Raw genomic sequence first — 24,933 nt, forward strand, 5'->3', positions numbered from 1 at the left:
GGAATATTGGTTTTGTGTAAAGAATATTAAATTGGTTCATTAATCTGCTGGTTGATTGCCTAGAACATAATATTAAATCTGTTATTAAAGCTTTTTAGCCTAAAGAGAAAAAGCATTGTTTGTTGCCATGGAGTTGATATTCCACCTGTGACACTGCGCGTGACCAGAGTAGAACTGGCTCCTGAGGTGTTCTTGACTGGACGTTTAGAGGAGCACATGGCCAGCTCGTCTCCCACAGAGCCCCTGGTGGGTCTGATGTAACCGGGAGCTTAACCATTGCACTACCAAGTTAGACAAATCTTACTGCCATCAACTTGGCTCTGCCTCACTCACAGTGGCCTTCTAGGAAGAAAGACAACCCCTGCTTTGGCTGGCAGACGGAGAATCTTTTATGGGAACAGAATACAGATCTTCTGCCTGCTAGGCAGCTGCTGTGCTGGTACCGCTCGGTCTGGTGCTTAACGGGCCCTCGTGCAGCCCACAATGCCAGCAGCACTCCTGTGGCAGCCCTGTTCACAATCCGCATTTGCAAGTAGTAGGTGAGCAAACCTGGAGAGCAGAGTTTCAGTTTTATTATCCATTAAGTAAGAGGTAATTTGGAATCACTTTGCAATGCTGCCATCTAAACAAAATTAAACAATGGCTGCACTGTGATTGAATGGTTTTAAATACCACATCAGCATGTCACATCTCTCCTTTAGTCAGAAGGAAAGCTGTCACTGTAGTCCCTGTGCACCTTGAACAGTTCCCTCACCCCCCCCACCTTCTACTCACAGGCCATCCTACAGGGGTCTTCTGGTAGCGGTCCCTGCTGTGTTACTGTTATTTGTGTGATAAACAGTTTCTTCCTTCTCACGCTTGACATTCCCGAGAAGAGGACACCTAATTATTGGAGTGTTTTCCAGCAGGACTGACCCTTCAGACTCGGAACATTTTCTTCTTGAAAGTAAACCAACATTTTTGAAGAACATTTTTTTCCCAAAGCCATTTTGCTGAGAGTTAATACAGATGTCATATCACTCCACAGTTCAATCACATCTAGCAGTGCTGTACAATTGCTACCACAATCCATTGCAAAACATTCTCTTCCTTGACATCAGCTCCCTTGACCCCCAGCCCACCCCTCCCCCTCCCACCACGTGCTCCTGCAGAAACCCTGCCTCTGCCTGCTGTCCCGACTGGGTCATCAATCCTGGGCTTTAGCTCATGAACAACATAGAACGTATAATAACATTTCAAGAGGGCCACCCCCCATTGACACACTATATCTGAGATAACCCCAATATGAAAACAAAACAAAACAAAAACACAGACAATGGTGACAACCAGATTAGGCCCAACATGCATCAGAAAGGATATCAACTGATAAGGTTTTAGCCATTCACGTCCGCTTTATGATTCTGACCTTCTAGAGTCATCTGTCTACTACTCTGTTTTGAGCAACCACTTTCTTTCCATCGCTCTGCTATGGACGGTGGCCATCACTGGAGGCTTCTTCCCTGTCCTTCTCACAAGTGTGTCTGGGGTCCCGGCTGTCATCCATGGCCTTTTGCAGACCTGAATCTCCCAGTGTAGGCTCCCATGCTCTTCCCTCACTCGGCTTCAGATTTTAAAGAATCTTGGAAAAACCAGCCCAAACTGCCTGAACTTTATATCTCCTTTCCCATGGCTGTGTCACCCCCTCCCACCACAACCATGTTCCAGATTTCATTGGGACACAGGGTTGCGGCTGTGTGTTCTGTTTCATGAATCATTGATCAGATCATTCATCTCTAGTATTGTTTTTAATTTTATTTCAATTTTCAAATATCATTTAACCAAACTCACACATACAATTTTCCTTAGGGCTTTCTTGTGTATAGCTTTCATAGGAACCTAAAATCAACATGGGGATCCCCCTTTCAGCAGTTTTGGACTTAAACCAAAATCACAACATTCTTTGTTTGTGTCCATTTCCCAATGCGTTAAATTACTCAGCCCCATAACTTTATCCCACCCACGCTTCCTTAGTTGAAGTTCTTATTCTTTTTCCAGAATTTAACAAAAATTCTTATGACTCTACTTGTTTTTTTTTCAATTTACTTTCTCCATAATTGCCACAAAACTCAAACTCCTCAAACAAATTTGTAATGTCTCCTTCTTCTACTATAATCTATAGAAGATTTATCATATAATACATTTTCTAATATAAAAGTATATATCCTAGTATGTATCAATTCATATGTCTGGCTTTAATTTTTCCGCAGGCCCCCCCCATGGAATCTCTGCTTTAGTTGTAGAAAAAATGTTTTCATGTCCTTCAATATATGAGGTGCTTACAAATAATGTTCATGTCGTTCATTTATATAGCTCTAGGGTTAAAACACATCCTGAACATATTATACTCAATGAGTGTTTGTAAAATGAATAGCTTAGATCAGTACAAAATACTGAATATAAATTATCTTAGCTAGAAAAATAAAGAGTAAGGTGGAGACTCAGATAAACAAGATTTTGAAAGAAATCAGCAGAGTCCTAAAGCTCAATTCTCCAAGAAAGCCGAGAGCTAATATGGCAAAGGTGACTCAGACATGGTTATGTTTTATTTGTGTTATTGAATGGGGACTGGACCAGATACCCCAGTCACAACAAAATACAGGCCTAGCAAACAGTTTTGTTTAGGATCCTGAAAAAAAAAGGAAGAAATTTACATCTATTGAGCAAATGTGGGCCAGGCACTCCCAAGCAATTCATGATTTCCTATAAAAAAAATCATGGATTACAGCCAAAGCTTTGTAATCTATTAAATAAAAGATGCTGGGTACAGAGAAAAATGGAAACTCTTCTAAATATATTGGCTTCAATGATGACAGATAGGAGGCTTTCAAGAGGACCTATGTTGGGCCTAGCATCGCCCTACTCAAAACTAGGTATTTAATAAATGCTATCTGGTTGAAGGCAAAAATAATCTTTTACTCCTCTGAAACATTGAAAAGTATACATTTTTCTATTTAATTATATGTATGTCTCTTTAAAAATTTTAATACCTCTATAATAAGCAAATATGCTCTCACTTTTCATTGTTATTGAATATATATATTGCTAATTTAGATGCATAGTCTATTATTTTGTTATATTTCCAACTCTCTCATACATATAAAATCAATCTAATTGCATTCATGTAAAGCAAGAAATAAGTGCTCAGAATGGAACTGCCATGCACATGCACACATGTACACACACACACACACACAGTAGCATATCTTCCTTTTCATGCTAAATTCAAAGCACAGGCTTTCTTTTAAAATATATAATTAAATAGAATTTGATTAGTAATAGATGCAAATGGTTTTTATCTCACTGAATAATTTTAGAATCATTGCAATTATGAGTTTGATTTTTTTCATCGACCAGTCTACAAAGCATTTCTCTTCTCTAGCTGATCCCCAATTGTCGATGTAATTGCACCGTCATTTGGAAGCAGCTGCATTCCCAGGTGCATTACAGTCAGTTCACGTGAGATAATAATAATAATAACCCCCGATGCACTGGAAGCACACACCGTCTCAGTGCTGGGGGCATATGTGACATGGAGATGAGGTAAATTATCCCTTCTGATCTTAAACCAAAGCAACAATTTTGTTGCTAAGGAAGTTAATTTTAACCCCCAAATGATGTCTGCCCATGAATTTTTTTTTCACAAAGCTTTAATTTCTGACCTAATTTCATTTTTTCAAGGTCATAATGTTATAAGATTTAAAGTAAATGTTTGTGTGTTTTACCCTTTAAACTTCCTTGATTGGTAAAAGTGTCATAAAATCATCATGTTTATATACCTTTTTATATAGCTAATTTAATAAAAACAAATATCTTCTTTAAAAATAGTACACCATATGTCAGACATCTTCCTTACACATGCCAAGGTGAATTTATAGTGTTGGCTAGACATCTGGAAAAAAAACCCAGTCCTTTTCATAATGACAATTTCATGAATCACATCATCTTCTAGACTACCACAAAATGAAAAATTGGATACCAAAGGCCCAGAGGGTCATAGAGAAAGAAATATAGAGGGAAAGAGAAGATATTGCGGAAGGAGGGTAATGGGAAGGAGACATAAGAAATTAGTTGAACACTTTATTTTATAATGAGGCACATGAATTGATATAAATGAAACCAACTAAGATCCTTTTTATTTTTAATAGATGCAGGGCAGTTTCATCGTTCTTGGAAGGAGGAACCAGTGGGTTTGAACTGACAACCTTGTGATTAGAAAATGAACTCTTAACCAGCCAAACCAAAAGGCCCCTTTGATGGATTAAAAACAAAACAAAAACCTCACTACCACTGAGTTGCCATCAACTCAGAGTGACACTATAGGGCAGAAGGGAAGCACTCTCCACGAGTCACTGAGACGGGACCTCCGTGACAATGGGGAGCCCCATCTTCCACTTGCAGACTTACAGGTGGTTTCAAACTGCTGTCCTTGCTGTCAGCAGCCCCCGGCTACTAGATCTTTTAGGTCTCTTTGGTAGAGTTGTTAAATCTGCATCCCAATTCAGATGGGGAGATAAGTAACCGCTCTTCTCAGTGTTACAGGATGTGTTTTTTTTTTTGTTGTTGTTTTGTTTTTCAGGGGATAGCGGGAACGCAGTCCCCCACTACCACAAATTATGCAGTCGAGTTTCCCACATTTGGAGAAATCGCAGGGGTCAGCACACCCGGAGTGCAATGGTGAGCCTCGCCCTGGGAAAACCACCTTCGTGATCATGGTATCTCCCCTGCCAGGTAAGTATCAGGATATGTTTTATTGCAATTTCTCAAAAGTGTTTCAATACCAGAAACCAAGATAGCAAGTCGTGTGTATCACTACGTGAAAATGGTAGAACCATAGATGTTTGGATTTAAAAGAATCCCTATTTAGTAGATTCTCTAGTCGTGGATGACAACACGGAATATGCTTTCCACTCACCTTTCTACTATGCTGCCCATGGTTTCAGACATTTAAAATTAATCTAAACAGCTTCATAATAATTCTCAACACAGCCTCTTTGTAACTGCTGCCGATTGATGGCTGCAGGTGGAAATGGAGAACCAGCTGGTCTTCCTGAAAGAGTTCACTCTTGGCATTTTAAAAGCTAAAAGGAGAGTATGGCAATATCTAACTTCTCACGTATTCTGTGAGAGAAGATCAGATTAAATAAATGCCACCAAATTGACAACTGAGTCAATAAAATTTTTATTTTAATTTGGATTTTGATAACACCTCCTCCAAGCTGGTTTCACTTTCTGGCACGTTAGCAAGTATGTTTAAACTATGAATACAACATCTGCCCTTGGTCTGGAAAGATGTCTATAAAGATGTTTTGTATCTGAAACTCCAAAAAAATACAGTTCAGAATTCAGAACTAGCTAGCTTCCCTCCACCCCACCCCCATATAATCCTGCGAGTCAGCTAACAGAGGTCATCCTATCATTTTATTTAAAATTCAATTGGCTCAAGGTCTACTCATATGCTATGCACATAAGACTTGAATCTCATTCTATCGCTGTCCATTCTGGTTTTGAGGGTTTCTTTGCTTTGAACTGCCTCCTTGTTTCACTCCTCCCAGCTTCCTACACCGAATTCTCTCATCCTCTATAAAAAGGTTGACCTCATGCTAGCATTGTAGTGTCCAGAAGAATAAGAAACTTGCGACTGCTTATTGCTTTTCTAGGTATGGAAAAGACTTGAAACCCTAACACCTGTCAGGACTCCTCACTGATTGATCAGACTGACCAACAGCATCACACCGTTGACTTCCTTTTGCTGCTGCCTCACAACTCTGGTGACGTGAATTAATATGCAGGGCCAGATTTTGCACTACGGGCCATATATTTAAAATAAGCTTTAGGTAACTGCAAGGTTGGTGGTTCAAATTCACAAGGCATTCAGTGCAAGGAAGATGAGCCGGTCAGCTCCCATAAAGATTGTTAGCCTCTGAGATCCTATAGATAAGGCTGCTGTTGTTGGAATAAACCTAATGGCTGTTGTTTTACATTTTTTTTAGCTGTAGTTGATGATTTTTGTTGTTGTTGTAGTTGTTTTGGTGTGTGTGTGTGTGTGTGTGTGTGTGTGTGTGACCATGTCAGTTCTGAACTTACTTTTCTTTCCAGTTTGCTGTTAGTGAACTGAAATGGTAAGTTGGTTTATATTTTTCACTAATGTCTTTCTGTATTTCATAATACTTAAATACCATTTAAGAATTTGTTTAAAACTCTTAAGCATTTGTTTAAAAGTTTTTTTTATCATTTAGCTTTTATTTCAGTGATCAAAAGAATGGAACAAGTGGAGTCTAAACTGATTAAATTGAGACATGTACCTCTAATTAAAACTGCTGTTAGTTTCTGACTGGCTTAAATCTTTACAAATTAATCTAGGTACATCTTTGAAAACTTTTGTGCCCTGAAATACACGGAAGGTGGAATTCTTCCTGGCACAGAAATGAGAATCGTCTTCATGGACTTGGTTCCTTTATAAACTAAAGGCTTCTTTCTCTCAGTTCCATGTACTGGCTCCAGCGTTCATACAGGCCAGTGATAAGCTATTATTAAGAAAGTTGAAGTATACAATCTGAATGTTTATATATCTATGTTTTTCTCTCTCCAGTACTGCCGAGTGTTTGATATGGAGTTATAGAGTTATAGTACCAACTCATCACCTCTCACAGCTCTCTTTTTGGCACCAAAGAGTCTCCCCAGAAATCTGAAATGAGCCCATATAACAAATGGCAGATTTCTTTATAAAACCTATGTGGTCCCACAGTCAGACTATAGAAAGTAGCTCCACTGTCAATTGATAAGAAACAGTTAATGGGGGTTTTGAGAAAAGCACAGACCCACAGAGAGTCATATATATTCTAATAGAGTTTTATACTCATTTGGCTTTAAAAACAATAGTAACAAAAAACCAACACCTGAATACATATAAGGCCTCAAAACACACACACACACACACACACACACACACACACGGACGCAGGCACGTGTGCCCGCACAATCTTTGTTCATTCTTAAATGACTGAATGTCCCCACAGGGAGAAAAGATGGAAGCCAGTAATCCTCCTGAGCCTTGTCTTCAACAATCCTGCCACCAGTTCTTCCATTCTTGAACTACATCCGTTCTCCAAAGAGATAAGGCTGAGGTCACTCAGAGACTTTCTGTGAAGCCTGGTTTAGATGGCTGGGTCTGTCCCAGCCTGTATCTATGAAGCACTGAGCGCGGTACACAAAGCAGACCTCAGCCCCACTGTCAATTTTGGCCCACGCTTGACCAGGCAAGTCTCCCAATAAAGTTCTGATATCTGCTTCACCAGCTGTTGAGACCGCTGCTTTTGGGTCTCCACCTTGATGACATGCTGCCAACAGGGCAGGCCCTCACTGCCCAACAGGCTACAGAGGAGGACAGTGAAGAATCCTGCCCAGAGCCACCAAGCGTGCTTGGAGCAACTCAGCACCAACTTACCTGCCTTCCTAATTTAAAGTGTTTTTTATCTTAAATATGAAATATGTGATCATATTTGACTGTGTTTATACGTAGATCACTCGTTCAAGATTGACAATACAGCTCCTCTACTTATTTCTGCACTTGGGAAAGACCTGGAAAATTCACTAGTGAATTTCATGTAGTTAGTTCTAAACAGTAGAATTTCTAATATTTTATTTTTGTTTCATGTTTCTTAAAAAGTTCACTAAAGCCACTTCTTCTTCATCTCAATATCCTGCTTCTTTTGAATAACATGGATGGACCAAAATGCTGGTGGTACCATGGGATAGGTCTTTGGCTGCTAACTCTAGTGTCCGTGGTTCAAATACACCAGTCACTTGGTGGGAGAATGAATGGACTCTGTTTCCACAGAGATTTACTCTCTAGGAAACCGTATGCAGGGCCAACTCCACGGCAGTAGGTGGGTCTTGGCTTACAAGAGTACGTCAAAACACAAGGAGGCACATCAATGGTAAAAAGCACAGCAGATGTATTTGGTAGGCAATTCCCATGCAGACATCCTCAGAACTCTGAAGGGGTTTCGTATGGGCAGGTCTCTCACACAGTCCGCTCAACTGCTCTCCTTTGGGAATCACCGTATATTCCGATGAAATATGAAGCTTGTTGAATTACCAAGCATAGCTATCCGTCTTAACGACGAGGGTCCATTCCATAACCAGAGAAGTCTTACAAGTTACCCAGGCTGTTAAAAGGCACTCTTTAAACCGTCTGCTCCTGGAGGTGTCAAATGCTTCCCACGTGCGTTCCCACCAAGCAACATGAGAGCCGTTTGTATTAAACTCTTCTTCTAAATAGCTCATTTAAAAAACATCTTCTTTGTTAAAAGCTTTACAAAGTACAAGTTTATATTTTCTTTGAAGAGCAATGTATTTCTGTCCATTTTCTCTCTGTTAGTCTGTCCCTTAGTCATATATGCTGGTTGTTGTACCGCATGTTGCTAATTCAGAACAGAAAGCAGATACCAGGGGCTTATCAAATACACACGCACCAACAGCAAACAACAAACAAAGACTGATAGATTCCGCCTCCTTCTTAAAAGGAATTTCCTAGTACTTCTGTTCCCTTCAATTACTACTGCAGATTTTCTGTTCAGTCTCCTTGCTTATATTTTAGGCATACAAGACTGCTAAATTCTTCCCGACAAGCCAAATCTTTATCAATTCATGTTCCTATGTCAATAGTTATAGTTATTGTTTCTACTTAGATCAGCATCTTCTTATTTCACAAGTTAGCTATTGACAATCCTGAACTGCTCTACTTTGTCTTAGTTTCAGTAAGTGCACATAAGAAGTTTGAAGTTTGCATAAATTAAAAAAACAAAACAATTTGAGGACAGATCAGACTTTTTAGAAATTAAGAGAGCACTAGAAAGAAAAAGATTTTTATTTTCTTCATATTATTAATATTTGAGTTATATTTAAGGACATAACTAAAAAGTAGGCCTGAAATTGTTTTTGACCTAACACTTCAAAAACCAAGTCAGCTCTAAAGCCATAACCTGCAATCTATTAGTATAATCCTATAAATGTCGTAAACACATTTACAATTATATTTAAGAATCTAGAGTGATGCTATTTGTTTCTCTATGGCCTTGTTCTTGCCTTATAAGCTCTTCACAACTGCTCGGAACATCTTATTTACAAATCCTACTTTTGTATCTATAAAAATCTGAATTCATATGACAAAGTTTTCCCAGGACTAAGTAAACCAGATATGCCAAAAGAGGCTGCACAAAGGAGCGTGAAGGTCAGATTGGTTCATGTAGCACTGACGTCAATGTGAGAGAGTCCCTCTGGGTTACATTACTAATTCTCTGTTAGTGTGAGACTCTCCTTGCAAAAGGTTAGTGGACAATTAGATTTAACTGTCCAGTATTTCATTTATATCATTGCTAGCCTCTCTATGCTAAAATTTAGGTTCTCGACATTGCATAATGAATCATTTCATTATTGCCAGCATCCATGTGGGTATTTAAAAATAATTTTCATAATCAAATATCTTTGAAATAAATTTTGAATTGAGAATAATTCTTCCATTATAATTTTGATGATTTATAAGTAATCTTAACAAGTATTACTTTATTAAAGTGTTACAGATTACACAGTTTCCTGTATGTGTTGGCGTTGAACTTATTTTTCATTAGCATGCTCAGCATTTTCCTTAAATGATAAAAGTAACGTGGTAGCAATGATATATGAGTGAAAATTGGAGTCGCTCACTTATTTTTGCTCATTGATTTATTCAAATGTATTAGATGCCCTCAATCGTGAAAAACAAAACATTGTGAAGAGTCCACATACTTCGTGCCTTTAGGTAATGAGCACTTGCCAAGCAGTAATGGAGTTGATGAGTGAACACAAACTGATGGTGACTGCGCAAAGAGTGCGTGTGGATGGCTGCATGGCATCTTCAGGGAAAACAGAGATTTTTACAAGACAATAATTCACAATAGCAATAGGTTAATATGAGTAGTGAGTGATAAGGCATCATGGGTGGTCAGTGGATTTCTATCAGAGGCAATTTCTCAAACAATGGATGCTTGCCTCTCTTGGCCAAGTGTAACTTTATGCTTCACCTTTTCCCAACCTTCCTTTTTGTTAACATCCCCACCATTGTCACTTCTGCCTGGGGTATTTCTAATGTTTAGCAAGCCAGTGTTTGTCTTATCTATAAAACCCAATCCACAAGGAAGAGAGGAAAGACAAATCAGGGATAATTGGTGTTTGCTTGCTTTGTTTTATTTTGTTTTCAAGAGCTTCCACTGTGGATTACAATTACAAATAAGGTCAAGCCTGTTAAAGGATATTCTAATTAAAGAAAAAGATAATTAAATATAAAACCCACTGGCTTTTTAAACAAGGGATGGATAATAAAACTGTATCTTAAAAACTAACCTAAAAAAAAATGTCCAGTATGCTTACTGTGTTAAATAAGGAAAAGCCGTTTAAAAATAAAATCTCCAAAATCACTTTTTGGCCTCTGTAAAACTGTTAATTTTCTAGAAGAAACTGTAACTTTTGAATTTCAGCATATTCCCATCCTTATCAAACCACTCAAATCTATTATATTTACCACAGTGAGATTTTAGGTACTTAAATGCACTTACAAAGAGCCCTGGAAGCATCGTGGTTACAAGTTGGGCTGCTAAATTGCAAGGTCAGCAGTACGAATCTGCTGGTTGCTCCACAGAAGAAAGTACTTTCTTTCTTTCATTGAAGAGTCACAGTATCAGCAACGCCCAACGGCAATTCTCCTCTGTGCCTCAGGCCAGATGTGCACAGGACAGTAGTGAGACTGCCCGTAGAGTGGCGGCGCTGTTGGGTAAGCACTGGCTAACTGGAAGACCAGTAGTTTACCTCAAGAGCAGCTCAATGGGAATATGAGGCTGGCTGTTCTTTTAAAGACTTATAACCTTGGAAACCCCATTTAAGAACACTGACTTATTCGACTCATTGACTGTGATAGGTAGGTTTATTGTGCCAACCTTGCCAATAAGAACATGTGGGATTAATAAGGTCACAGTTTGATTGGAAGGCCAAGAGATAAATGGCTCCACAAGACCTTGTTTCGCTAGAGCAGCATTTCTCAACCTGTGGGTCAAGACCCCTTTGGCATTTGATTTGTGATAGTAGCAACATTACAGTTATGAAGTAGCAACACAAATAATTTCATGGTTGGGGGTTCACCATAACATGAGGAACTGGATTAAAGGGTTGTGGCATTCAGAAGGTACAGAGCCAATGCTCTAGAGTACCTTAACACATTGACTTAATTGACTCCTTGACAGTAAGTTTGGTGCTTGGACATTTTTGGTATAGTGTGCTTAAGATAGACCCTAGTGGCACTACAGGGTAAGTGTCGCACAGCCAAGGTCAGCCCAGCTGTGCAAACCCACCAGCCACTCCACGGGAGAACCATGAGATAGTCTGCTCTCTTAAAGATTTTACGGCTCAATTTTATGTTCATGCTGTCTCTTATCACCTAAGCGATAGGAACCAGAAGATGGTACAAAAAAATCTACAATTAATGCTTTTATTAAAAAATGATAATAAATCCTTTCATTTCACTGGCAATGATCAATCAATTAATTCAAGAATGATTTACTGACAACGTTCTATAACCAGGGACTAGTACTTTTTGTGGCACAAAATAAGTTAAAGAAATCTGTGGACAAAGAAAACTGCATCAACAATTAAACAAACAATACAATGCATCCAGATTAAGCTTGTAATAACATTATTTCTTGAATTCCAATTAGTAACGATACAAAAAAGCTTGTTATAATAACTCTTAGAAATAAACTCACAAAATATATACATTTTGAATATATCCTCTTACTAATGACAGACCTAACTTTTAAAAAAAAATTCAAATCATCCAGAAAAGTGTATGTATCAAAGTCAACAGCTCTGATAATGTCTTCTATTCTTTTAGACCTGATAGTAATAGCATATACTTGGTATTAGATAAATGGCAGTCAGGAAATTAAACAAAGCATTTTCTTAGGCAAATATAGTGCAAAAAAGATCCGTCTGAAGTGAAACTTTAAATAAAAAGACGTGTCTGGTACAGACAAGGGTATTTTCTTTCTTTCAAAAGGGATCAAAGACCTAAATGAAACCCCAGAACTATGGAGATAACAATAAAGAAAACAGGGAAATCTTAAGTACAGTAGTGCACAGCATAGACACCTTAGCAAACAAAGTGCAGGAAGCACATGTGGTAGAAGAGAAAACAGACTGGATCCTACTAAAAATAATTGAAACCTACTAAAAATAATACATGTCTCTGCATCAAAAGACAACCCATGGAGTGGGAACATATTTTGGGTAAGGACACAATGGACAAAGGGCTAATTTCTAAAATGAATAGAAAAGTACAATACTTCAGTAAGAAAAAAAACCCCAAAAATCCCAATTTAAAAATTGGTAAATGGCCTGAGCTGATAGTTCACCAAACATGGCATTTGTGTTAACCTGGGTTGACTAGAGAAACAAATACAGTGACATTCATCTATGTGTAAGAAAGAGCTTTATATAAAGAGGTAATTGTACACCAAGAAAACATCCCAGCTCAGTCCAGAACAAGTCCATAAGTCCAATACTAGTCCATAAGTTCAATGCTAGTCCATAAATTCCTCCTCAGACTCACACACCCACATGCAATGATGCAGAATGCAGGGAGCTCGCATGCTAGTGGGTGCAGAGCTGTGTAAATCCAATGTTGGTGTCTTTTCCAACTTTCTGTTTGATTCAACAGCAGAAAGCGAAAGAAAAGATAGAGAGAGGCTCCCAAGAGCCTCTTTTTGAGGAGGTCATGCTCACAAGAGGGCACAGTCAGGCTGTCACCTGATTGACAGGCTAGAGCCCATCCCTACACATACGCTGACATGAAATTATATGACTACCACAACATTCAAATATTTATGATCACTAGCCATCTGGAAGATGCATATCAAAGCAATGATGAGATTCAAACGAGATGACTTTCAGCAGAGGAAAGATAAAGAACCATTGGTATAGACACATAATAAAGTAATACATTTTGTAAAAATCCATGAAGTATACCATGGCACAGACCGACCTGGAGAACATTATACTGAGTGAAATCAATCACAAAATGACAAATATTACATAACATCATGGTTTCATATATAAAAAATTAACAAAACTGATACCAAACATATTGTGGAGGTTATAAAACAGTGGTGTGGGTAGGATGAAGGAAAGTAGAGAATGTAAAAGCCAGATAGTTGGCAGGTATTGAACTGGGCGAACAATAATGCAATATTCCACAAGAGGGAGAAGAGAAATCAGAGGTGAGGGGGTAGTGTGAATATTGGTAGACTTCATAATTTGTTGAATATAGAATTGATTATCTTAAATGTAAAACTGCCACCTAATTCAAAATATAAATGTTAATAAAATAAATCATATAATGAGTAAATATAATTTATTTATGTCAAATGCTATTTTGAGATAATATTGCTAAAGAACAGTCAAAGATATATACTTTTAGAATAGAATAAAACTCATTTAGGATAGCAGAAGATGACTGCATATAAAACTTGCAGAAACTTACAGGTATTTTTGTCAAAAATGATTTTTTTAAATCACCTATTGGAACTTACATAATTACCCCAAAGTTGTATAAAAGTTATAACCTCTATGTCCAAGGATATAATAGTTATTAATAATTCATATTTATGTAACCTAGACAAAAAGGTCAGTAGCATTTATAGAGCAAATCTGCTGAATATGAATTTCTGTCAGTCTTTTCATAAATACCCACTCAGTTGTTTCCAGTGCCCAATTTAAAGTGAAGGTATCACCTTGAACATCAGTTTTATAATCAGCCTTTCTTATATAGGGGCAATGATCTTCCTATCAGATGACTTGGAAATCACGTTTCCCACCCAGGTAATATATTCAAGCAAACCAACATAACATATTTCAAAGCCATGTATTTCATTTCATCTCATGAGATATGGCACCATCATTTCATAACGTGAATTTAAAACCCTTACATTTGACCTTATTCTCTTCAGAGACATCCTGAACCAAACTTGGAATTAACCTTACAAAACTGAACTGTTTCCTCTGATTGTCCAAGATTAAACTATTCAATGATTTTAGTATAAAATTTAAATATTATTTGAAAGCCCTTACTTAACCAGCCCTTGCAGAGTTTTCATACCAATTCTCCCTTTACCCTCCTCTATAAACGAGATAGTTTATTGTGCCAGTCTGGCTGATAAACACAAGTGGGATTAATTGAAGGGCGGAGAAATAAATGGCTCCGTGAGCCTCGCCTTTCTTGTCTCACTCTTTGATCACCGGACCAGTGCGCGCCTGCCTTGCTTGTTCTGTGCCTCAATTTACAGGCTACACTACCTGTGGGATGCCTAGCCTGTGGACTGTGTAGCTGTAAATTGAGGTCCCTTTAAGACCACATGATTGGAATTTGCATCTCTGGAGCTGGGGACTAAAGGTTGGTGACCTGCCTTGCTATTTTGCTGCCTGTGCTGGGATAGCTTAGCTCTCTGTACAGACGACTACCTGGAGGCCTTCAAGACTTAAAGGACTGCCAGTGTCTCACAACTCTCTCATGGGAGTGAGTTCCACTGAGCCATTTGCACTGCTTTATAATTTAACTGTTCATTTCTTGTATCATATATCTATCTATCTGTTTATAATTTAACAGTTCATTTCTTGTGTTATCTATATATCTACCTATCTATCTAATTATCAGCAATCTGGTTTTATCTCTCTAGAGAACCCTGTCTAACACAAGGATATATCCAAATAAAAAAACTCTTTAGTAGAAAATAAATGTCTAAAAAATGATGGCAACATATGTACAAATATGCTTGACAAGATTGATGTATGAATTGTTATAGGAGTTGTAAGAGCCCCAATAAAATATTTTAATTAAAAAAACAACAATAAACCTCTTCAGATTTCCAATTCCCACAGTGCTCTCACCGGCTTCTGGGTCATAATTCATCACTGTTTATTTTCAGCATGAAACACTCAGTACTACTTTCTCACCATTCATAGGAAAGTGCTATTTCTATTATTTACTTAATTTTTCTTCTAAAGGAGCAGCACCCAGTGTCTGTTCACGTGATAAGCCATGGGGTGTTATTATAATTCAGTATGCTGCTGCTCTGGTTGTGTACCTCATGGATATCCTTCAAGATAATCTTCTGAGAAAAAGGAGTTAATACCGTCTTTGCCCACTGCCTATTTGAATCCCCTAGAATATTCACACAGAGGTCAAATTTCCCTTGACAACATGTATCCAATAATTGTGAATTTGAGACTCTTGATGAGCAACCTTTGGTCTAGGAACTTCACAGCTCTGACTTGTATTTTATCAGAGCATTGCTGTAGTTTGACCGTCCATGTGTCTCTGCTTCTCTCTCATGCACGCCAAATGGGCGTTGAAGGAATGTCTGAAGAGTCATTCCACCTTTTCTGTTTGTACCCTCTTCTACATTTCATAAGATTACCATCCTCATAAAACTCCCGTATGCCTAATCAATTTTGACGCCAGGTTTCTGAGCAGGTACTCATATCTAATTTTGACAAAAAAGGGTCTTATCATTATATTACCAATGCACTTGTACTATTCCCTTTAAATAATATAAAGTCAGCACACAGTTATTTTCATAAATGAAAAAATAATGGTGTTTTAACAGCAATCTTTGTTGATGTTTACTCTTTCCATCAACTGCACTAAGCACTTAATATGTACTTTCTGTTTTGAAATTACAATATCAATGTTGCTATGATTAAAAGTATGATGCAGGAGTAGTGGTTGATGAAAGAACGGAGAAATGTAGGAATTCTTAAACCCATCCAGTCAATACATGGTGGACTCATGATCATAACACAGAGAGCTTAGTTGCAAAGGTCAGCCTGTTAGTCAATTGTGACACATTCAATTTCTTAACTTGCACACACAGAATATTAAACATTTTTAAGGTCAATAAGAAAGGGTGAAATTTTCAAAGCAATTAAAAAGGAGAGGCCAGATACATACTGAACATGAAAGATCAGTAGAGATTAGAGAGTGCAGTTAAACAAGAGAGTCAAAGATACAGGTAACTGCGAACAGAGGCATAAAGTGCAAAGAAACTGAAAACGGAACCTAAATTTTGAGGTTTTCATCAGGTGAAACCAGAGAAGAAACCGAATGCTGGGTTACGTGGGGAGGAGTTCATGGGCGTAAGTACATGAAGAGATAAAGTTACCATCTATTCTAGTGGGGGAAGGGAAATGACCAAAGTATGATTTTTAAAGGAAATGAAAAAATGAAAAGGAAAAATCAGATGTCAAAGGACTAAGACATATGTCTAACTTGAAAATTGCTGAATCATTTTGAAGTTCTTTTGTTGTTGTTGTTAATTATAAGAAGTTGAGGATGGAAGTCAACACATACAGTGTAGTCTCATTTACTTTGAAATATAATGATTTGAATAGCAAGAATAGAGTTAGTAATAAAGAATAATTTAGTTAAAATTATGAAGAATAAAAACAAAAATATTAGAACATTGAGAGTAAATGTTATCCTAACAAATAATATATTATTATTATTAACGTCTGCATTATATTTAGGAAGCTTAGAGTCAGAAATCAACATCATAATTGATGGAAACAAGATTGAGGTAGTCAAGGATTTCATTTTACTTGAATCTGCATGACATATTGCACTGGGCAGGTCTCTGCTACAAAAACATATCTAAAGAGCAGCAGTTCTCAACCTGTGGATTGCGACCTCTTTGGGGTTCGAACGACCCTTTCACAGGGGTCGCCCAATTCATAACAGTAGCAATATTACAGTGATGAAGTAGCAACAAACGTAAATTTATGGTTGGGGGCATTCACCACAACATGAGGAAGTGTGTGAAAGGGTCGCGGCATGAGGAAGGTTGAGTAGCACTGCTGTAGATGTTAAAAAGCAGAGATGGCACTCTGAGGATGAAGATGAGCTTGCTCAAACTCAACATATTATCAATCACCTTCTATGAATGTAAGAGTCGGATAATGAATAAGTATGACCAGAGAAGAGTTAATAATTTTAAATTACGGTGTTAGCAAGAGTGTTGAATATATTTTGGACTTTCAGTAGAATAAACAAGAAGTACAACCAGAATTCTCTTTAGAAGCTACGATAGTGAGACATCATCTCACCTACTTAAAAAAATCATGTTTTAATTTTAGTTCAATATTTAGACAATTAGCCATCATAGAAATATGACAAAACAAAAACTAGGAAAATATGAAGCATTGACAGCAGCAGAGAAATTCTAAAGTAATCTGATTGGATGATTTCCCCAGATACATTCTTGGCTTTGGTGTTTACAACTTTTTCCATGTATTGCCACTTTATGCAGCTTCATCTACTCATACTTCCATGATACAGCTGGTTTCAAACTTCATAACTTTTCAATATGGTATTAAAAAAAAAAAAACCTTTGTAAGCTGTGGGGAACTCTTGCAACAACAACCGTAATAGTTGTTTTCCCTGTTTGAGAAAACCAAATTTGAGGTACCGATTTAGCACATTCATCAGGGAGCTCTGGTGGCATCGTGGTTACCGCGCAAACCCACTGGCAGCACCCAGGATCAAGATGTGGCCATCTGCTTCTCTAAGCATTACAGCCCTGGATCACTCATGTGCCAATTCTACTCACAGCATCCCTGAGTCAGAATGGACTGCACAGCAACTGCTTTTTAAAAATGCTTTTCTTAAATGTTTTATACTCAGCCTTCTCACTTTTATTAGAAGTACACCTACTCCTCATTGTTCAAATTTAAAATGTTCCTGAGAATGGAACGCAACAAAACCTTTTCTTATATATCGGCCATGTAATAAATTCATGAGAAATTAGACTCACTATACTTCCATCATTGTTCTTCTTAAGAAAATTGAAGGTTAACTAATGGTCCTGTATAATTATTCTACATAATTATGAATATAGGCAGCTATAGTTAACCCATCTGCCACAAATGGCTTGTAACAAGCCATGCACAGCTGTGGTGAGCCCACACTGACGATACCCCTTCATGCTCATTGCAGCGGCATAATGCCGTGGCAAAATGTGCAACTGAAGTACCGATGTACCAACTTCATCACAGTTGTTTAGTGCCCTGCAGTCACTGCAGACTCATCGGAACGCCAGGAACTACCCAGTCCTGGCTCATTGTCACAAGTGTTCTGCTTCGGCCCATTGTTGCAGCCGCTGTCACTCATCTCATGGAGGGGTTTCCTCTCTTTCATCGTTGTTCCTGTACTCGACAAAATATGGCATCTTTATTTCCCAGGGAATCCTCCCTCCTAAAAACATGTCCAAATTACCTAAGACCAAGTCATGTCATCCTCTCATTGAGAAACATTCTGCCTCTACTTCGAAGACAGATTTATGAGTTGTTCTTGGACTCCAGAGTATTTTCCTTATTTTTTGCCACCATCATAATTCAAATGCACTAAGTCATTTTAGATTTTATTTATTCATTGTCCAATTTTCCCATGAATGTGAGGTGAGTAAGAATACCATAACTTGGATCATCAGGTCCATCTTAATCCTCAAGGTGATCTCCTTGTTCTTAAAACTTGAAAGAGGCCTATACAGGGGATGTGCTCCGTGCACTGTCATTTTATGTTTGCCTTCTGGTTCCAGGACCATTGATTGTGGTTCTTGAAAAACGAGCTCGTTGACATTTTCAATATTTCTCTGTTTACTATTATAACCTCTAATGGTTCAGTGGTGAGGAGTTGGGCCTTATTTACATTGGGTTGTAATCCATAAGTCAGTGCTTGATCTTCATCAGTCAGTGCTTCCAGTCCTTGCTTTCAACAAAGCTGTGTCATCTGTTTATCAAAGTTTATTAATAAGACTTCCATCAATCCAGATACGTTATCCTTCTTCCTACAGTTCACTTTCTTGGATTATGTGCTAAACGTACAGATTGAATAAATATAGTGAGGGAATAGAACACTGGCTTACACTTTTCTTTAGTTTAACCTACACATTCCCCTTGTTGTATTGAAAGTACCTCTTCTTGATCCATCTATGGGTTTTGCTTGAGTACAATGAAGTGTTCTGGAATTCTCATTATTATTAATGTGATTCATAGTTTCTTATGATCCATACAGTCAAATACCTTTGCATAGTCAATCAAACACAAGAAACACTTTCCTGATACCCTCTGCTTTTAACCAAGATCCATGCAATGTTAGCAATGATATCCCGTATACCAGGCCAGTTTTTTAATCTAGTTTGAATTTCTGACAGCTTCCTATCAATATAATGCTGTACCCATTGTTGGATTTTCTTCAGCAAAATTTAATTTACATGTTATATAAATGAGATTGTTCAATAATTTCTGAATTCTGTTGGAAACCTTTCATTGGAATGGACCCAAATAAGGATTTCTTCTGGTCATTTGCCTGGTCGCTATCTTCCAGATTTCTGGCATAGCTTAGTGAGTACTTTCAGTGTCATATCAGTTTAATTTTTTTTCAAATTTAAATTCCTAAGCCCTTCACTTCCTAAAACCTCATTTGTCACTGAAATCTTCAGTGCAGCTTGAACTCCTTCTTTCTGTACCAATGGTTCCTGATCATATGCTGCTTCTTGAAATGGTTGGATGTTAGCTAGTTCTTATTGATACAGGGACTCTGTGTTTCCATTCCATCTTCCTTTCGGGTTTCCTGCATCATTCAATATTTTACCAATGGAGTCCATCAATGTTGTAACTAAGCTTTAGGGGTTGTGTGTGTGTGTGTGTGTGTTTCAGTTTTTCAGCTTGAGCAATGTCAAGCATGCTGCTTTTTATGACTTTCTAATCCCAGGTCTTTGCACATTTTATTATATATACTTTGTTCCCTAAAACTGCCATTTGAACATTTCTGCTCAGCTCTTTTATTTCCCCATTTTTTCCATTTGTTTTTCTCGACTTATTTTTCAAGAGCAAGTTTCAGAACCTCTTCTTGACATTGCTTTGATCTTTTCTTTCTCTTTCGTTAAAAATATTTTTGCGATTCCTTTTTTACTGTATATTTCTAATGGAGTCCTTCGTTGGTGCAAACAATACACACATTGACAGATGATAATAAAAATAACAGACGTGAGAGTTCACCCAGAGATTCTTAGCAGCCTGCTCTTCAGAGTGCCATCTCAGGAACCTCCCCCTCTGGAGTGCTCAGGCACACCTGGGCCACTGCTGGTGGGGAGGAATCCGCAGTACTGCGGACATTTCTGATTCTGCTTGAAGATAGTGTCCTCTTATTGACAATGCCATCTTGAATAGGAAATTATTTCATTTAATATCTTCCCATGTTACATAGCATAATGGATATCAGAGACTTTCTACCTCTGAATTTTTAACTCTAGTTAATATAAACCAGGGATGTAGGGAAACTGCTTTCAAGTAAGTTGCCTGTCAGTTGCACTAATTCCGTTTTAACTTACTACAGCTATGCAAACATGCATAGTTCAAGCTATTCGAATTAGACACTAATGCTAATATCTAGATTTTAAAATATGCAGATATGAAACCTATCACTGAAAACATGGTAGCTAGAATTATATAATAAAGTAATGGCAGAGTAGATTTCTTAAGAAAAGGGGAGTAGTATGTATGTTTAAAAGGCATTAAATGGAATATGAGAACACTTTAGTTGTATAATTTTAAAATGTGTGAGGAAAACTGGTCCTAATATATTTTGGGCATTGGAGTGTGATTTCCATGGTCAACAGTTTGAAACCACCAACAGCTTTGCTGAAGAAGGACTGGACTTTTTTACTCCTTTAACCAGTAACAGATCAAAAACCCACCGTGGGCCACTGTGAGTCAGCAGTGACTTGATAGCAGCAAGATTTGCTTTTAATGATATGTAACAAAGTTTAATATTTCTTTGGAAATGTTGATATAAAAACTTATATAATGTGATACAAAACCTTCTTAATAGTCCATTTAAAAAATATTACTAGACTGACAAGTTTGGCTAGTCTGTGTTTTCCTGAAGAAAGGTTAAAGTTACCTGCTCAGACATTGATTTCACAATGCATTTTAGCTAGATCAATTATCATTTTAATGATATTGATGATCTATACTATATATACAATAAAATATTGCTAGCATAAGATTATCATATACCAGAAAATGAAAAAGTTGGAGAGTACAGGTTTTATTAACATGTCATGAAATCAGCCTCTGCATAAATGTACTCAGTAACATTTTTTATTAGTAGTAGTTTTAATGAGTAGAATGCTTCAATTCTGTAAAATCATGCTTTTATATCCACCTAATAAAGATTTCCACAGGGAACGACTTGACTTAACTTGGGGTGGCAGTGCCTATCACTGTGCGGGCACAGAACCCATTCAGAAAATGTGCTTACCATGCCAGCTCTAATTTGCAAAATGCAAAATGTGTGAATATTCAAATATGAAAATTAATATGTATCTAATAAAAACATGTTCATACTTAAAATTATTTTTCTATTTTGATTCATATGTTCATTAAAGTATTCCTGAGCACTACCTAAATAATTCTAAGTCTCTGAGCAAGGTAAACTCATTCATATAGATTTATTGTAAAAAGAATCTTATATTCAACACTAAATTGCATAGTACATGTTCATCAAGAGGTGCACTGAGAAAATGAATCATGTAGTTTCTGTATTGTGCCATGTAAAAAGAAAACAAGAAAGAGTATAAAAATTAATATTTATGCACTGCTATATTTAAAATTTAACTTTAATGTTTATTTTTTATAGTAGACTTGTATACATTTGCTCCATTCTTAGCAGGATGGATAGGTCCTAGGCAGGATGGATAGGAGACTAGGTCATTGTGGGGAAATCAGCAAGTCATACCCTATAATATGCTCTCTGTTTGAAACTAACATGAATTTATTGCAAATTATTAATATTATCTGATTTTTCTTAGACTGAGGTCATCACCTGTTTTATATGGACATTGTTGCTGGGTGATTGTTTGCTGCTTGCCCTTGTTTTGTATTTTTATTTATCTAGGGAGACCTGGATGGGTGGAGTTGTGAAGACAGTAGCTGGATTGGTGATGGCCTGGGGGAATTGGAAAGGAGGGCTGGGGAAGTGGGGAGTCAACATCAATGGGAACAACAAGGGAAACAAAGTCCCAAGGGTGATTGTGGAGATTATTTTATTGGTGATAAAGCAACTCTTCTTGATATGATTGAGCTATTGAGTTGTATAATTTGTTAATTATAGCTCAATATTTTAAAAAAGAAAAGAAAATTATATCATATCACAGAATAGAAGATGATGATATAATTGCATAATTGCCAAATGATTGTATTGCATAACTGTCTAACCAATGAGAATCATGACCCAGCCTATTTAACAGATAACTTTATTATCACAGTAGGGTTATTCCTGTTTCTCACTTTGGTTTTGATTCTGCCAAATGCATGTTGTTAATATGCAAATAGTAAAAAAAATTACCATATGTGGTACCTGAATTATGAATGAGTTTTGTTCCAAAATGTGTCATTACATTGAATTTATATAAAGTCAGACAAGTAAGATATTTATATTTATATGTTCTATGCTAGTATATAGTGTACCTTTGTATACATATAAAGGTTAGCACTTCCACATATACTAAAACAGCTATAGCATATAATCAGTAATAATAATAATAATAATGTGTAATGCATGTCAGAAAGTAGCAGCCATTTGTTATTATGATTCAATGTAGGTACTTCAGACTTTTAATGTAACGGGTTTTAATTATGGATTGTATATATGTATATTGAATATTGGTAACCTGGATACATACTATAGCTGTAATTGCAATATGTAGGAAAGTGAGATAGCTTATGAGATAATTAAGGTTTATTGTGCCAACATGACCAATAAACACATGTGGGATTAATTGAAGGACAGAGGGATTAAATGACTAGGTGAGCCTCGCCTTTATAATTTTCTGGTCTCTTGCTTTCTGATGGTCGGACCAGGGTGCAGCTGCCTTAACCAGTTCCCTGCTTCAGCTGGACCTACCCAGATGCAGCCATGGGTACTGGAGCAGCCGTGTGGAAACCCCCGCAAGCAATGAGCTGCTTACATGCTCACTGATTTGGCTTTCCTCCTGCATTCAGTGTCATTGCATGTGTTTTGTGAGATGGAGGAGGACTTTGTAAATCAGTATTGGACATATGGCTAATGTTGGACTTATGGACTTGGGCTGGACTAGGTTAGGATGCTTTCTTAATGTACACTTACCCTTTATATAAAACTCTCTAATACATATGAGATTCTGTGGATTTGTTTCTCTAGTTTACCCAAACTAACATAGCATAAAAGCGAGGAAATAGTGTGTACACTGTTAAAAGGTTGATCCAGTGTTTATCTATGACTGTTCTTCATAAACATTATCATGCAAAATTTTGCTGTGATGCTGTGTTTCATTAGTAATACAAGGCGAAAGCAAAAACATATATAACAAAGTTCTTTAAAGGTTCCTGTTGCGGGGCTCCTGTTCACGATGATGATCTCCATGACAGGAAAGGACACCGGCTCTCCTCTGGCATCTCACTATTATGTCAGCCTTGAACCCACGTGGCAGTCATCCTGTCAACCTGCCTCACAGACTGTCTTCTTGCTAACATGTCCCGAGTTACTCAGAGGTGTCACTATGCTCTCTTCCAAGGAGCCTCCTGCAGTAGTTCTTTCAAGACAAATATGTGCTCTCTGTGAATTCCATGGATGTTCTTTATGAATACTATCGTTCAAAGGCAGCAGATCTTCAATATTTTATTCATTGTCCTGAATATGCGTGCATATAAACTGATTAAAAATACCATGGCTAGGGATAGGTGCTCCTGAGCCCTCAGAGAAGTACCTTTGCTTGTTAACACTGTTTTTGTTTTCCTTTTCTGACATCAGATTTGCTCAGTACAATTGTTGACGACTGCTTCCATGAGCATGGATTAAGGATCCAAGAAAAAAGAAAATCCTCGGGATTTTCAAACTTTACTCCATTCTCACCATATTACTTATTGTAACAGAGATAAGGATTTTTATTTCATTATGCAGAGTGTATTAGACTAGTTTGACTAGAGAAACAAATACAGAAATGCTCATGTATATCTGAAAGAGCTTTATATCAAAGAGTAATTGCGAAATATCCCAGCCAAGTCTTGATCAAGCCCGTAAGTCTGATATTAGCCCATAAGTCCTATATGAGTCCATAAATTCCTCTGCAGACTAATGTAGCCCATGAAATAATGCCAAATGCAGGAAGTTCACTGGCCGGTGGGTGAAAAGTCTTGTAGACCCAAAGGTAGTGGATGGACACATCTCCAGGGTTATGACAGGTCTCAGGGTAGCATTGGCAGCTCTCTGAGTGACTCAACAGCAGGAACATGAAGTAGAAAGAGAGCTCTTGTAGGTCTCTGCAAGTTTCTTGTGGCTTGTCAATGGGAGACCCCAAGCAGAGAGAGAGAGGAAGTTCCCAGAATGCTCATGAGAGGGCCACACTCAGAAGGCAGCATCATCAGGCTGTGGCGCTTATTTATCAAGCTGACATGAAATTATGTAACTACCACAGTGGAGCTACTGAATCTACAAGGAAGGTTATAGTCCTTGACCTTCGTCAGTAAGTTATTCAAGTACTCCTCAGTTTCATCAAGAAAGGTTTTTACAGGTTACTCAAAATTGATTATAGGATCAAATCCAGGTAAAATAATTAATGATTAAGTTATATAATTCAATCTTTCTTTCAAGAAATGTTTATGGAATTCCTATTATGTCCAAGAAATTTACTTCTCTTCCTCAATGGTAACTGTTCATTCTTTTAAGCATATAGTAGAGTCTCCTTTTGTAATTAAAAGGTAAAGATTATTCTCATT

At 37.4% G+C, this 24,933-nt stretch overlaps 1 protein-coding gene and 1 non-coding gene across 2 annotated transcripts in view; both read right to left on the reverse strand.

The window, feature by feature from the left end:
* CSMD1 (CUB and Sushi multiple domains 1) overlaps positions 1-24,933 on the reverse strand; it is a 1,770,408-nt gene that overhangs the window by 1,691,109 nt on the left and 54,366 nt on the right. The window lies entirely within an intron of this gene.
* On the reverse strand, positions 4,613-4,775 carry LOC142455808 (U1 spliceosomal RNA). Its single transcript, XR_012785933.1, has one exon. It is a non-coding gene; the product is annotated as a U1 spliceosomal RNA (small nuclear RNA).

This window comes from Tenrec ecaudatus, chromosome 8 (assembly GCF_050624435.1).
Source record: "Tenrec ecaudatus isolate mTenEca1 chromosome 8, mTenEca1.hap1, whole genome shotgun sequence".
NCBI lineage: Eukaryota > Metazoa > Chordata > Mammalia > Afrosoricida > Tenrecidae > Tenrec > Tenrec ecaudatus.